The sequence below is a fragment of the Bombus affinis genome, chromosome 6, assembly GCF_024516045.1.
Source record: "Bombus affinis isolate iyBomAffi1 chromosome 6, iyBomAffi1.2, whole genome shotgun sequence".
Classification (NCBI taxonomy): domain Eukaryota; kingdom Metazoa; phylum Arthropoda; class Insecta; order Hymenoptera; family Apidae; genus Bombus; species Bombus affinis.
This window is the reverse complement of record NC_066349.1, coordinates 6,443,055-6,456,747: the sequence shown is the minus strand read 5'-3', so window position 1 is coordinate 6,456,747 and position 13,693 is coordinate 6,443,055.

Sequence of the window (13,693 nt, the reverse complement as noted above, 5' to 3'; positions counted from 1 at the left end):
AAATTGCTGATGTAGAAGATGAAGAAGAAGAAATAGACGAATCATTAAAGCAGCCGATTAGAAAAGGTCCTTACTATATTTGCAGAAAAGCTGGCCTAGACGGATTTATTAAAAAATTTGGTCTCTCACCCGAACATTTTGCTGAAAATCTTCAAGACAATTATCAGCGTCATGAAGTAGATCAAGATCCAATAGAACCTGCAATAGTAGCAAATGATTTTTGTTCTGCAATATTTACAACAAGTGACGAAGTACTTAAAGCTGCACAATTAATGGTTGCGATTCAGTTGGCGCACGAACCATTAGTTCGTAAATGCGTTAGAGAAATGTATATGGAGAGAGCAAAAGTATCCGTAAAACCAACTAAAAAAGGAATAAAGGAGATAGATGAAGGGCATGCCATCTATGGATTAAAATATCTTAAAAATAAACCTGTACGGGATCTTGTTGGTGATCAATTCTTAAAACTAATTGTAGCAGAAGAAGATAAATTAATTACACTTTCCTTTAGTGACGTGATAGAAGGAAATACTAGCAATAATTATATCGATGAAATAAAGCAACTATATTATAGGGACGAATTTAGTAAAAGTGTCCAAGATTGGAATGCATTAAGAACTGGCAGTGTTGAAGTAGCTTTAAATCGGATTATTATACCTCAATTGAAAAAAGAATTGAGATCCAATCTTTTATTAGAAGCAAAAGAATGTGTTATGAAAGCGTGTTGCCGCAAAATGTACAATTGGATAAAAATTGCTCCATATACTTGTGAATTTCCCGATGAAGATGACGAAGATTGGAATACTAGCAAAGGAATTCGTGTGATGGGTTTGGCATATGTGCCTGATCCGTCTCAAGCCGCCTTTGCTTGCATAATTTCTCCAGAAGGAGAATGTACTGATTACCTAAGATTACCGCATTTATTGAAACGTAAAAATAGTTTTATGGAAAGTGAAAAGACATTGAAAAAGGCACAGTTGCTTGGAATTAAAAATTTTATTGCCACAAAGAAACCACATGTTGTGGTAGTAAGTGGTGAATCTAGAGAAGCATTAATGATTGTATCTGATATAAAAGAATGTATAGCTAATCTTGCAAAAGAAGGACAATTTCCTACAATCCAAGTGGAAATATGTGATAATGAACTTACTAAAGTTTATGCAAATAGTAATAGAAGTATATCTGAGTTCAGAGATTATCCAGAATTGTTAAGACAAGCTATATCTTTAGCAAGAAAAATACAAGATCCTCTATTAGAATTCTCTCAGTTGTGTACCATAGATGAAGAAATTCTGTGCCTTAAATATCACCCTTTGCAAGATCAACTTTCTAAAGATGATCTTATAGAAAATTTATATTTGGAATTTATAAATCGTATAAATGAAGTAGGAGTAGATTTAAATAGAGCAGTTCAGCAGCCTTATACAGCAAACCTAGTACAATTTGTATGTGGCTTGGGACCTAGAAAAGCACAGGCTCTGATTAAGATTTTGAAACAAACTAATCAGAGATTAGAAAATAGAACACAGCTTATAACAGCATGTCATATGGGACCTAAAGTGTTTGTCAATTGTGCTGGTTTTATTAAAATTGATACAAATAGTTTAGGAGATAGCACAGAGGCATATGTGGAAGTACTAGATGGCTCGCGTGTACATCCAGAGACATATGAATGGGCAAGAAAAATGGCAGTAGATGCTTTAGAGTATGATGATGAAAATGCAAATCCTGCTGGTGCCCTAGAAGAAATTCTTGAATCACCAGAAAGATTAAAAGATTTAGATTTAGATGCATTTGCAGAAGAGCTTGAAAGACAGTGTTTTGGAAACAAGTGCATTACTCTTTACGATATAAGAGCTGAACTGAATTGTAGATACAAAGATCTCCGTGTACCTTACCAATCTCTAAATACTGAACAATTATTTGATATTTTGACTAAAGAAACTCCGGAAACTTTCTATGTCGGTAAATTAATTTTGGCAACAGTTGTTGGTATAAGCCATAGAAGACCTCGAGGAGATCAATTAGATCAAGCGAATCCTGTTCGAAATGATGAAACCGGATTATGGCAATGCCCATTCTGCTTGAAAAACGATTTTCCAGAATTGTTCGAGGTATGGAATCATTTTGATGCCGGTGCATGTCCGGGGAAAGCAACTGGAATTCGTTTAAGGTTGGATAATGGAATATCTGGATACATTCACGTAAAAAATCTGTCTGATAAACATGTCGCTAGTCCAGAGGAAAGAGTACGTGTCGGACAAGTAATTCATTGTCGTATAATTAAGATCGAAGTAGAACGATTTAGTGTCGAATGTACTAGCAAGACGAGTGATCTTATTGATAAAAATCACGAATGGAGACCTCAGCGAGACGTTTATTATGAAGTAGAGGCAGAAGAAAAAGATATGAAAACAGATGAGGATGCTAAGAAATTACAACAACGACAAACTTATGTAAAACGTCTTATAGTTCATCCTAGTTTCCATAATATAAGTTTTGCAGAAGCTGAAAAGTTAATGCCAACTATGAGGCAAGGGGAAGCAATAATACGACCTAGCAGTAAGGGAGCCGATCATTTGACCGTAACATGGAAAGTTACAGAAAATATTTATCAACATATTGATGTAAGGGAAGAAGGCAAAGAAAATGCATTCTCTTTGGGTCGCAGTTTATGGATTGGCAATGAAGAATTTGAAGATTTGGATGAAATTATCGCTAGACATATTAATCCGATGGCTGCTTATGCTTCGGAACTTTTAGATTTTAAATATTACAAAACAAGCGTAGAAGGCATTAAAGATAAAGCAGAAGAAATTTTGAAGGAACAGAAGAAGCAAAATCCTGGAGGAATACCATATATTGTATCTGCAACTAAGGTATGTTCGAAAATATTTAATATTTGCTTATATTCCTACTTCAAAATTTTTATTTTTCAATTAAATTAATATTTTTTGTTATACATTTTAGAATTATCCTGGAAAATTTTTACTTTCGTATTTACCACGAACTCGTTGCCGTCATGAATATGTTACTGTAATAGCCGATGGATTTCGATTTAGAGATCAAATGTTTAATAGAATAAATGACTTGTTCCGCTGGTTCAAAGAACACTTTAGAGATCCTATGCCAGGACAAGCTACACCTGGTACTCCACATGGAACTATGACTTCCAGAACACCATACAATGGTACTCCAGGAGTGAATGGTAAGTTTCATATTACTAAGAATTTGGATCCTATAATAATTTTTATTCTACTGAAATTAACTTCCTTTTTGTCTGTTTCTTTTTTTTCAGGAGTGAATGCAGATACAATACAGAGGGTAGCACAGAATATGCCACACGACATGTTACATTCACTCTCGAAAGTAGCAAATCAAACTCCACATCATTATCCACCATACACTCCAGGAGCTGCTAGTGTTAATAATTATGGAATGTATGGAAGTACGCCTTATACGCCTTCCGGCCAAACTCCGTTTATGACCCCCTATCATACACCACACCACACGCCTCATCATCCACAAACACCCAGCCACTCTCAAGGACCATTCTTACAACCAATTCCTCCAGCAATGAATTCAAATTCACATACAACTGCAAGATCACATAGATCTGTCACTAGTACATCTAATGCAACGAATTGAACAAAAGCGGCGGAAGCATGGGCTCGATCAAAGCAATCTTCTAATTCATTTTCTAATTATAATAATACTACTCCAAGATATGATGAATCTAGAAAAACGCCACGAAATCAAGAAGATCAAAATGGGAGAGCAACTCCGCGCAATAGAACCCCATCTGCACGTACTCCGTCTTATAAATCTCCTAGAGAAACTCCATTTACAAATTCTAGTCCCCGGAGTATGTCTAAGTGGAGATGGTACTCCCCTATATGATGAAAGTTGATAATCATACGTTTTACATGTATATGTAGCTAGAACAATTGGTTATTTGAAACAATACTCTATCGAATAGAGTATACTCTATTAACAAAAGAAAAAGAGTAAATTGAACCATAAATGTGTATGGTTTCATTTTCTGTTAATTGGCACAAAGCATTTTCTATATCAAATATGTATTACTAGTACAAATTATGCACTTTTTATAGAATCTTTTCTGAGGTTTTTGCTACAAATGTACAATTTTGATCGAGAAGTGTGTAATATATATGTACATAAAAAAGGAGGAAATTAACAGAAATGATTTAATTTTATATTTAACTTTATATTTCAATTTAGCAAAACAAATTTTATCATGAAAATGTTGTTTTCCTTCTTTATATGTACATTATGCTCTTTTTATAGAATCTTTTCTGAGGTTTTTTCTACAAATGTACAATTTTGATCGAGAAGTGTGTAATATATATGTACATAAAAAAGGAGGAAATTAACAGAAATGATTTAATTTTATATTTAATTTTATATTTAATTTTATATTTCAATTTAGCAAAACAAATTTTATCATGAAAATGTTGTTTTCCTTCTTTATATGTACATTATGCTCTTTTTATAGAATCTTTTCTGAGGTTTTTGCTACAAATGTACAATTTTGATCAAGAAGTGTGTAATATATATGTACATAAAAAAGGAGGAAATTAACAGAAATGATTTAATTTTATATTTAATTTTATATTTCAATTTAGCAAAACAAATTTTATCATGAAAATGTTGTTTTCCTTCTTTATATGTACATTATGCTCTTTTTATAGAATCTTTTCTGAGGTTTTTTCTACAAATGTACAATTTTGATCGAGAAGTGTGTAATATATATGTAAATAAAAAAGGAGGAAATTAACAGAAATGATTTAATGCCAATTTTATATTTCAATTTAGCAAAACAAATTTTATCATGAAAATGTTGTTTTCCTTCTTTATATGTACATTATGCTCTTTTTATAGAATCTTTTCTGAGGTTTTTTCTACAAATGTACAATTTTGATTGAGAAGTGTGTAATATATATGTACATAAAAAAGGAGGAAATTAACAGAAATGATTTAATGCCAATTTTATATTTCAATTTAGCAAAACAAATTTTATCATGAAAATGTTGTTTTCCTTCTTTATATGTACATTATGCTCTTTTTATAGAATCTTTTCTGAGGTTTTTTCTACAAATGTACAATTTTGATCGAGAAGTGTGTAATATATATGTACATAAAAAAGGAGGAAATTAACAGAAATGATTTAATTTTATATTTAATTTTATATTTAATTTTATATTTCAATTTAGCAAAACAAATTTTATCATGAAAATGTTGTTTTCCTTCTTTATATGTACATAATGTTTAAAATATTCTACCTCAATGATATTACATCTTCAAACTATCAATTCTATACAATATATCTGTTTATATTTGCTCAAATATATCATATTACCATTTAGTTCTATTAGGTCATCCCATAAGTTCGTTCCGTTTTTCGAGCGGTTATATATGTCAAGATTGTTTATTTTTCAAGTGCATTGGTCCCTTATTGTCGTATGTTTATAAATCGACACATGAAATGTGTACACAAAAGTCGGCACGAACTTATGTGATGACCTAATATATATTATTCAAACACAGATACTGCCTTAATTCAAAAATATATGTATAAGTTTTATTTGTATAATAATTGACTTACTATCGATATGTTAATCTAAGCACATGTAATTTTGATATGTATTTTATTATAAAATATTAGGAACATTAAACATGTGTTAAATAAGATGTTCGTTCTTTCTTTTCAACCCTTCATAAACTAATGATCATAGTTACAAATGTCATCATTTTGAATTTCAATTTTTAATAATTATTTATTATAAATAACATTAATATATATTTAAGAAATACTTTCAATATATATTAAAAAATCTGATAATGTATAAATAAAATGTATAAATAAAATGTATAAATAAAATAATGTATAAAAAATGTATAAATAAAAATAATCATACTTAGTACACAAAAAAAGCATGATTTTTTGTTTTAAAAATTATTTTATAGTTATAAAGCAGAATATATATGAAACATATACATGCATTTTATTAAATATTTTGCATAATGGTTTGCATAATTGACTGACATTATTTTAATAATGTAAACTGGCTACTTACTATAAAAAAAAATTATTCATAACTCGATCGCAGAGCCGTTACTTACTGCAGCGGCGGATTAAGGAACTATACTACAAAGAAAGTTGCCCCACCAAGAAAGTTTCTGGATGATCACAATACCCATAGACGCGTAGTATTAAACAGCTGTAGCGATCAGTCAGTGCTTCTTGCGCCGTAGTACGATTCTTCCGTCTGTTATTCTGCTTTGTTATATATTTTTTCGAAAAATTCTTATATTTCTAATAGAAAATGGCACATTATTTGGATTTTGAAGCAGAAGAAAGTGAGGTAACTAATAAAATAGTGAAATACGTGCAATTATTTGTGAACATATAATAATTGTGAACATATCTAATGTTTCATAATTTTATAGAAAGAGCAACAACTTGATGTTAAAGAAAAGAAGAAACTTAAAAAATTAGAAGCAATGCAGGACAGTGAGGATGAATATGACGACGAAGGTATGTGAAATTTTTGATACAAAAAAGTATTTAGTTACTGTTTCTTTCAAAGCTTTTTAAGGTCCTAGGAAATACATTATTACTTATACATTAAATATTATTATTTATACATTATATATATTATTTATACATATTATATATATTATTTAGACATTATTATATATATATATATATTATTTATTCATTATACATTAAATATTAGAGTCAAGATTTATACATCATTAATAATATGTAAATTAATATTTACTGATACTTAGAAACATCTTCCTTTAAATTATATGTATGTTTAATATCTAGAAGATGATGGAGAAGTTCCCGGACTTATTGATGATAGTCCTATCGATGATGACAATGATGGTGAAGATAGTGATGGATCTGCTGATTCTAGAAAACGTAAAAAAAGTGATGATGAAGATTTTGATGATCGTTTAGAAGATGAAGATTATGACCTACTTGAAGAAAATTTAGGAGTTAAAGTTGAAAGGAAACGTCGTTTTAAGCGTTTACGTAAAATACAAGATGAAGAGTCAGAAGTGGAAGAAGAAAAAGAGATAGACGATGGAAGAGATGCTATTGCCAATGAATTGTTTCAAGGTTCTGGAGACGAGGATGAAGAAAGAAGTGAAGTTGACCACAGAGATGAAGTGGAAAGGTATGATGAGGAAGAAAGTGATGACGAAGATGATTTTATTGTGGATGGTGATGGAATACCCATAACCGAAAAGAGAAGAAAGAAAAGACCTACATATACGGATGCTGCATTGCAAGAAGCCCAAGATATTTTTGGCATTGATTTTGATTATAACGAATTTGGGAAATATGAAGAGGATGAGTTTGAAGAGGAAGAAGAGGAAGATGATGAATATAGTCATGATGATGCAGAAGACCGCCCATGGCGATCAAAAAAACATCTTAAGAGAAAGAGCACAAGGAAAAGTATTTTTGAAGTATATGAACCTAGTGAACTTATACGTGGACACTTCACCGATGTGGACAATGAGATTCGTATTACAGACATTCCTGAACGTATGCAACTTCGCGTTGTTCCCATTATACCTACAGTGGAAGATTCGGATGAATTAGATCTTGAAGCTGAATGGATATATAAACAGGCATTCTGTCAACCAACAATTTCAATACAAGATTCTCATCTAAATGAAGAAGCCAAAGAAAGAGCTAAAAAGGGTCCGCAAACAATCGGCAAAATTAAGAAAGTTTTAGATTTTATGCGTAATCAGAACTTTGAAGTTCCGTTTATTGCATTTTATAGAAAAGAATACGTGTTGCCAGAGTTAAACATCAATGATTTGTGGAAAATTTATAAGTTTGACATAAAATGGTGCCAACTTAAACAAAGAAAAGAAAATTTAGTGAAACTCTTTGAGAAGATGAGGAATTTTCAATTAGATGAGATTATGAAAAATCCAGATGCTCCATTACCTGACAACATACGAGTTATTAAAGACGGTGATATTGAACGACTTAAAAATGCTCAAACTTTTGAAGAATTAAATGATATTTATCGACATTTTATGTTGTATTATAATCAGGATGTGTCATCCATGCAAGAAAGTGCACATAAGAAGAAAAAACAAGCACAAAGGGAAGCTAAATTGAAGAAAAGACAGCAACAACTTGGAGAAGATCTACCTGAAATTGCTGATGTAGAAGATGAAGAAGAAGAAATAGACGAATCATTAAAGCAGCCGATTAGAAAAGGTCCTTACTATATTTGCAGAAAAGCTGGCCTAGACGGATTTATTAAAAAATTTGGTCTCTCACCCGAACATTTTGCTGAAAATCTTCAAGACAATTATCAGCGTCATGAAGTAGATCAAGATCCAATAGAACCTGCAATAGTAGCAAATGATTTTTGTTCTGCAATATTTACAACAAGTGACGAAGTACTTAAAGCTGCACAATTAATGGTTGCGATTCAGTTGGCGCACGAACCATTAGTTCGTAAATGCGTTAGAGAAATGTATATGGAGAGAGCAAAAGTATCCGTAAAACCAACTAAAAAAGGAATAAAGGAGATAGATGAAGGGCATGCCATCTGTGGATTAAAATATCTTAAAAATAAACCTGTACGGGATCTTGTTGGTGATCAATTCTTAAAACTAATTGTAGCAGAAGAAGATAAATTAATTACACTTTCCTTTAGTGACGTGATAGAAGGAAATACTAGCAATAATTATATCGATGAAATAAAGCAACTATATTATAGGGACGAATTTAGTAAAAGTGTCCAAGATTGGAATGCATTAAGAACTGGCAGTGTTGAAGTAGCTTTAAATCGGATTATTATACCTCAATTGAAAAAAGAATTGAGATCCAATCTTTTATTAGAAGCAAAAGAATGTGTTATGAAAGCGTGTTGCCGCAAAATGTACAATTGGATAAAAATTGCTCCATATACTTGTGAATTTCCCGATGAAGATGACGAAGATTGGAATACTAGCAAAGGAATTCGTGTGATGGGTTTGGCATATGTGCCTGATCCGTCTCAAGCCGCCTTTGCTTGCATAATTTCTCCAGAAGGAGAATGTACTGATTACCTAAGATTACCGCATTTATTGAAACGTAAAAATAGTTTTATGGAAAGTGAAAAGACATTGAAAAAGGCACAGTTGCTTGGAATTAAAAATTTTATTGCCACAAAGAAACCACATGTTGTGGTAGTAAGTGGTGAATCTAGAGAAGCATTAATGATTGTATCTGATATAAAAGAATGTATAGCTAATCTTGCAAAAGAAGGACAATTTCCTACAATCCAAGTGGAAATATGTGATAATGAACTTACTAAAGTTTATGCAAATAGTAATAGAAGTATATCTGAGTTCAGAGATTATCCAGAATTGTTAAGACAAGCTATATCTTTAGCAAGAAAAATACAAGATCCTCTATTAGAATTCTCTCAGTTGTGTACCATAGATGAAGAAATTCTGTGCCTTAAATATCATCCTTTGCAAGATCAACTTTCTAAAGATGATCTTATAGAAAATTTATATTTGGAATTTATAAATCGTATAAATGAAGTAGGAGTAGATTTAAATAGAGCAGTTCAGCAGCCTTATACAGCAAACCTAGTACAATTTGTATGTGGCTTGGGACCTAGAAAAGCACAGGCTCTGATTAAGATTTTGAAACAAACTAATCAGAGATTAGAAAATAGAACACAGCTTATAACAGCATGTCATATGGGACCTAAAGTGTTTGTCAATTGTGCTGGTTTTATTAAAATTGATACAAATAGTTTAGGAGATAGCACAGAGGCATATGTGGAAGTACTAGATGGCTCGCGTGTACATCCAGAGACATATGAATGGGCAAGAAAAATGGCAGTAGATGCTTTAGAGTATGATGATGAAAATGCAAATCCTGCTGGTGCCCTAGAAGAAATTCTTGAATCACCAGAAAGATTAAAAGATTTAGATTTAGATGCATTTGCAGAAGAGCTTGAAAGACAGTGTTTTGGAAACAAGTGCATTACTCTTTACGATATAAGAGCTGAACTGAATTGTAGATACAAAGATCTCCGTGTACCTTACCAATCTCTAAATACTGAACAATTATTTGATATTTTGACTAAAGAAACTCCGGAAACTTTCTATGTCGGTAAATTAATTTTGGCAACAGTTGTTGGTATAAGCCATAGAAGACCTCGAGGAGATCAATTAGATCAAGCGAATCCTGTTCGAAATGATGAAACCGGATTATGGCAATGCCCATTCTGCTTGAAAAACGATTTTCCAGAATTGTTCGAGGTATGGAATCATTTTGATGCCGGTGCATGTCCGGGGAAAGCAACTGGAATTCGTTTAAGGTTGGATAATGGAATATCTGGATACATTCACGTAAAAAATCTGTCTGATAAACATGTCGCTAGTCCAGAGGAAAGAGTACGTGTCGGACAAGTAATTCATTGTCGTATAATTAAGATCGAAGTAGAACGATTTAGTGTCGAATGTACTAGCAAGACGAGTGATCTTATTGATAAAAATCACGAATGGAGACCTCAGCGAGACGTTTATTATGAAGTAGAGGCAGAAGAAAAAGATATGAAAACAGATGAGGATGCTAAGAAATTACAACAACGACAAACTTATGTAAAACGTCTTATAGTTCATCCTAGTTTCCATAATATAAGTTTTGCAGAAGCTGAAAAGTTAATGCCAACTATGAGGCAAGGGGAAGCAATAATACGACCTAGCAGTAAGGGAGCCGATCATTTGACCGTAACATGGAAAGTTACAGAAAATATTTATCAACATATTGATGTAAGGGAAGAAGGCAAAGAAAATGCATTCTCTTTGGGTCGCAGTTTATGGATTGGCAATGAAGAATTTGAAGATTTGGATGAAATTATCGCTAGACATATTAATCCGATGGCTGCTTATGCTTCGGAACTTTTAGATTTTAAATATTACAAAACAAGCGTAGAAGGCATTAAAGATAAAGCAGAAGAAATTTTGAAGGAACAGAAGAAGCAAAATCCTGGAGGAATACCATATATTGTATCTGCAACTAAGGTATGTTCGAAAATATTTAATATTTGCTTATATTCCTACTTCAAAATTTTTATTTTTCAATTAAATTAATATTTTTTGTTATACATTTTAGAATTATCCTGGAAAATTTTTACTTTCGTATTTACCACGAACTCGTTGCCGTCATGAATATGTTACTGTAATAGCCGATGGATTTCGATTTAGAGATCAAATGTTTAATAGAATAAATGACTTGTTCCGCTGGTTCAAAGAACACTTTAGAGATCCTATGCCAGGACAAGCTACACCTGGTACTCCACATGGAACTATGACTTCCAGAACACCATACAATGGTACTCCAGGAGTGAATGGTAAGTTTCATATTACTAAGAATTTGGATCCTATAATAATTTTTATTCTACTGAAATTAACTTCCTTTTTGTCTGTTTCTTTTTTTTCAGGAGTGAATGCAGATACAATACAGAGGGTAGCACAGAATATGCCACACGACATGTTACATTCACTCTCGAAAGTAGCAAATCAAACTCCACATCATTATCCACCATACACTCCAGGAGCTGCTAGTGTTAATAATTATGGAATGTATGGAAGTACGCCTTATACGCCTTCCGGCCAAACTCCGTTTATGACCCCCTATCATACACCACACCACACGCCTCATCATCCACAAACACCCAGCCACTCTCAAGGACCATTCTTACAACCAATTCCTCCAGCAATGAATTCAAATTCACATACAACTGCAAGATCACATAGATCTGTCACTAGTACATCTAATGCAACGAATTGGACAAAAGCGGCGGAAGCATGGGCTCGATCAAAGCAATCTTCTAATTCATTTTCTAATTATAATAATACTACTCCAAGATATGATGAATCTAGAAAAACGCCACGAAATCAAGAAGCTCAAAATGGGAGAGCAACTCCGCGCAATAGAACCCCATCTGCACGTACTCCGTCTTATAAATCTCCTAGAGAAACTCCATTTACAAATTCTAGTCCCCGGAGTATGTCTAAGTGGAGATGGTACTCCCCTATATGATGAAAGTTGATAATCATACGTTTTACATGTATATGTAGCTAGAACAATTGGTTATTTGAAACAATACTCTATCGAATAGAGTATACTCTATTAACAAAAGAAAAAGAGTAAATTGAACCATAAATGTGTATGGTTTCATTTTCTGTTAATTGGCACAAAGCATTTTCTATATCAAATATGTATTACTAGTACAAATTATGCACTTTTTATAGAATCTTTTCTGAGGTTTTTGCTACAAATGTACAATTTTGATCGAGAAGTGTGTAATATATATGTACATAAAAAAGGAGGAAATTAACAGAAATGATTTAATTTTATATTTAACTTTATATTTCAATTTAGCAAAACAAATTTTATCATGAAAATGTTGTTTTCCTTCTTTATATGTACATTATGCTCTTTTTATAGAATCTTTTCTGAGGTTTTTTCTACAAATGTACAATTTTGATCGAGAAGTGAGTAATATATATGTACATAAAAAAGGAGGAAATTAACAGAAATGATTTAATTTTATATTTAATTTTATATTTAATTTTATATTTCAATTTAGCAAAACAAATTTTATCATGAAAATGTTGTTTTCCTTCTTTATATGTACATTATGCTCTTTTTATAGAATCTTTTCTGAGGTTTTTTCCACAAATGTACAATTTTGATGGAGAAGTGTGTAATATATATGTACATAAAAAAGGAGGAAATTAACAGAAATGATTTTATTTTATATTTAATTTTATATTTCAATTTAGCAAAACAAATTTTATCATGAAAATGTTGTTTTCCTTCTTTATATGTACATTATGCTCTTTTTATAGAATCTTTTCTGAGGTTTTTTCTACAAATATACAATTTTGATCGAGAAGTGTGTAATATATATGTACATAAAAAAGGAGGAAATTAACAGAAATGATTTAATTTTATATTTAATTTTATATTTAATTTTATATTTCAATTTAGCAAAACAAATTTTATCATGAAAATGTTGTTTTCCTTCTTTATATGTACATTATGCTCTTTTTATAGAATCTTTTCTGAGGTTTTTTCCACAAATGTACAATTTGATGGAGAAGTGTGTAATATATATGTACATAAAAAAGGAGGAAATTAACAGAAATGATTTTATTTTATATTTAATTTTATATTTCAATTTAGCAAAACAAATTTTATCATGAAAATGTTGTTTTCCTTCTTTATATGTACATTATGCTCTTTTTATAGAATCTTTTCTGAGGTTTTTTCTACAAATGTACAATTTTGATCGAGAAGTGAGTAATATATATGTACATAAAAAAGGTGGAAATTAACAGAAATGATTTAATTTTATATTTAATTTTATATTTAATTTTATATTTCAATTTAGCAAAACAAATTTTATCATGAAAATGTTGTTTTCCTTCTTTATATGTACATTATGCTCTTTTTATAGAATCTTTTCTGAGGTTTTTTCCACAAATGTACAATTTTGATGGAGAAGTGTGTAATATATATGTACATAAAAAAGGAGGAAATTAACAGAAATGATTTTATTTTATATTTAATTTTATATTTCAATTTAGCAAAACAAATTTTATCATGAAAATGTTG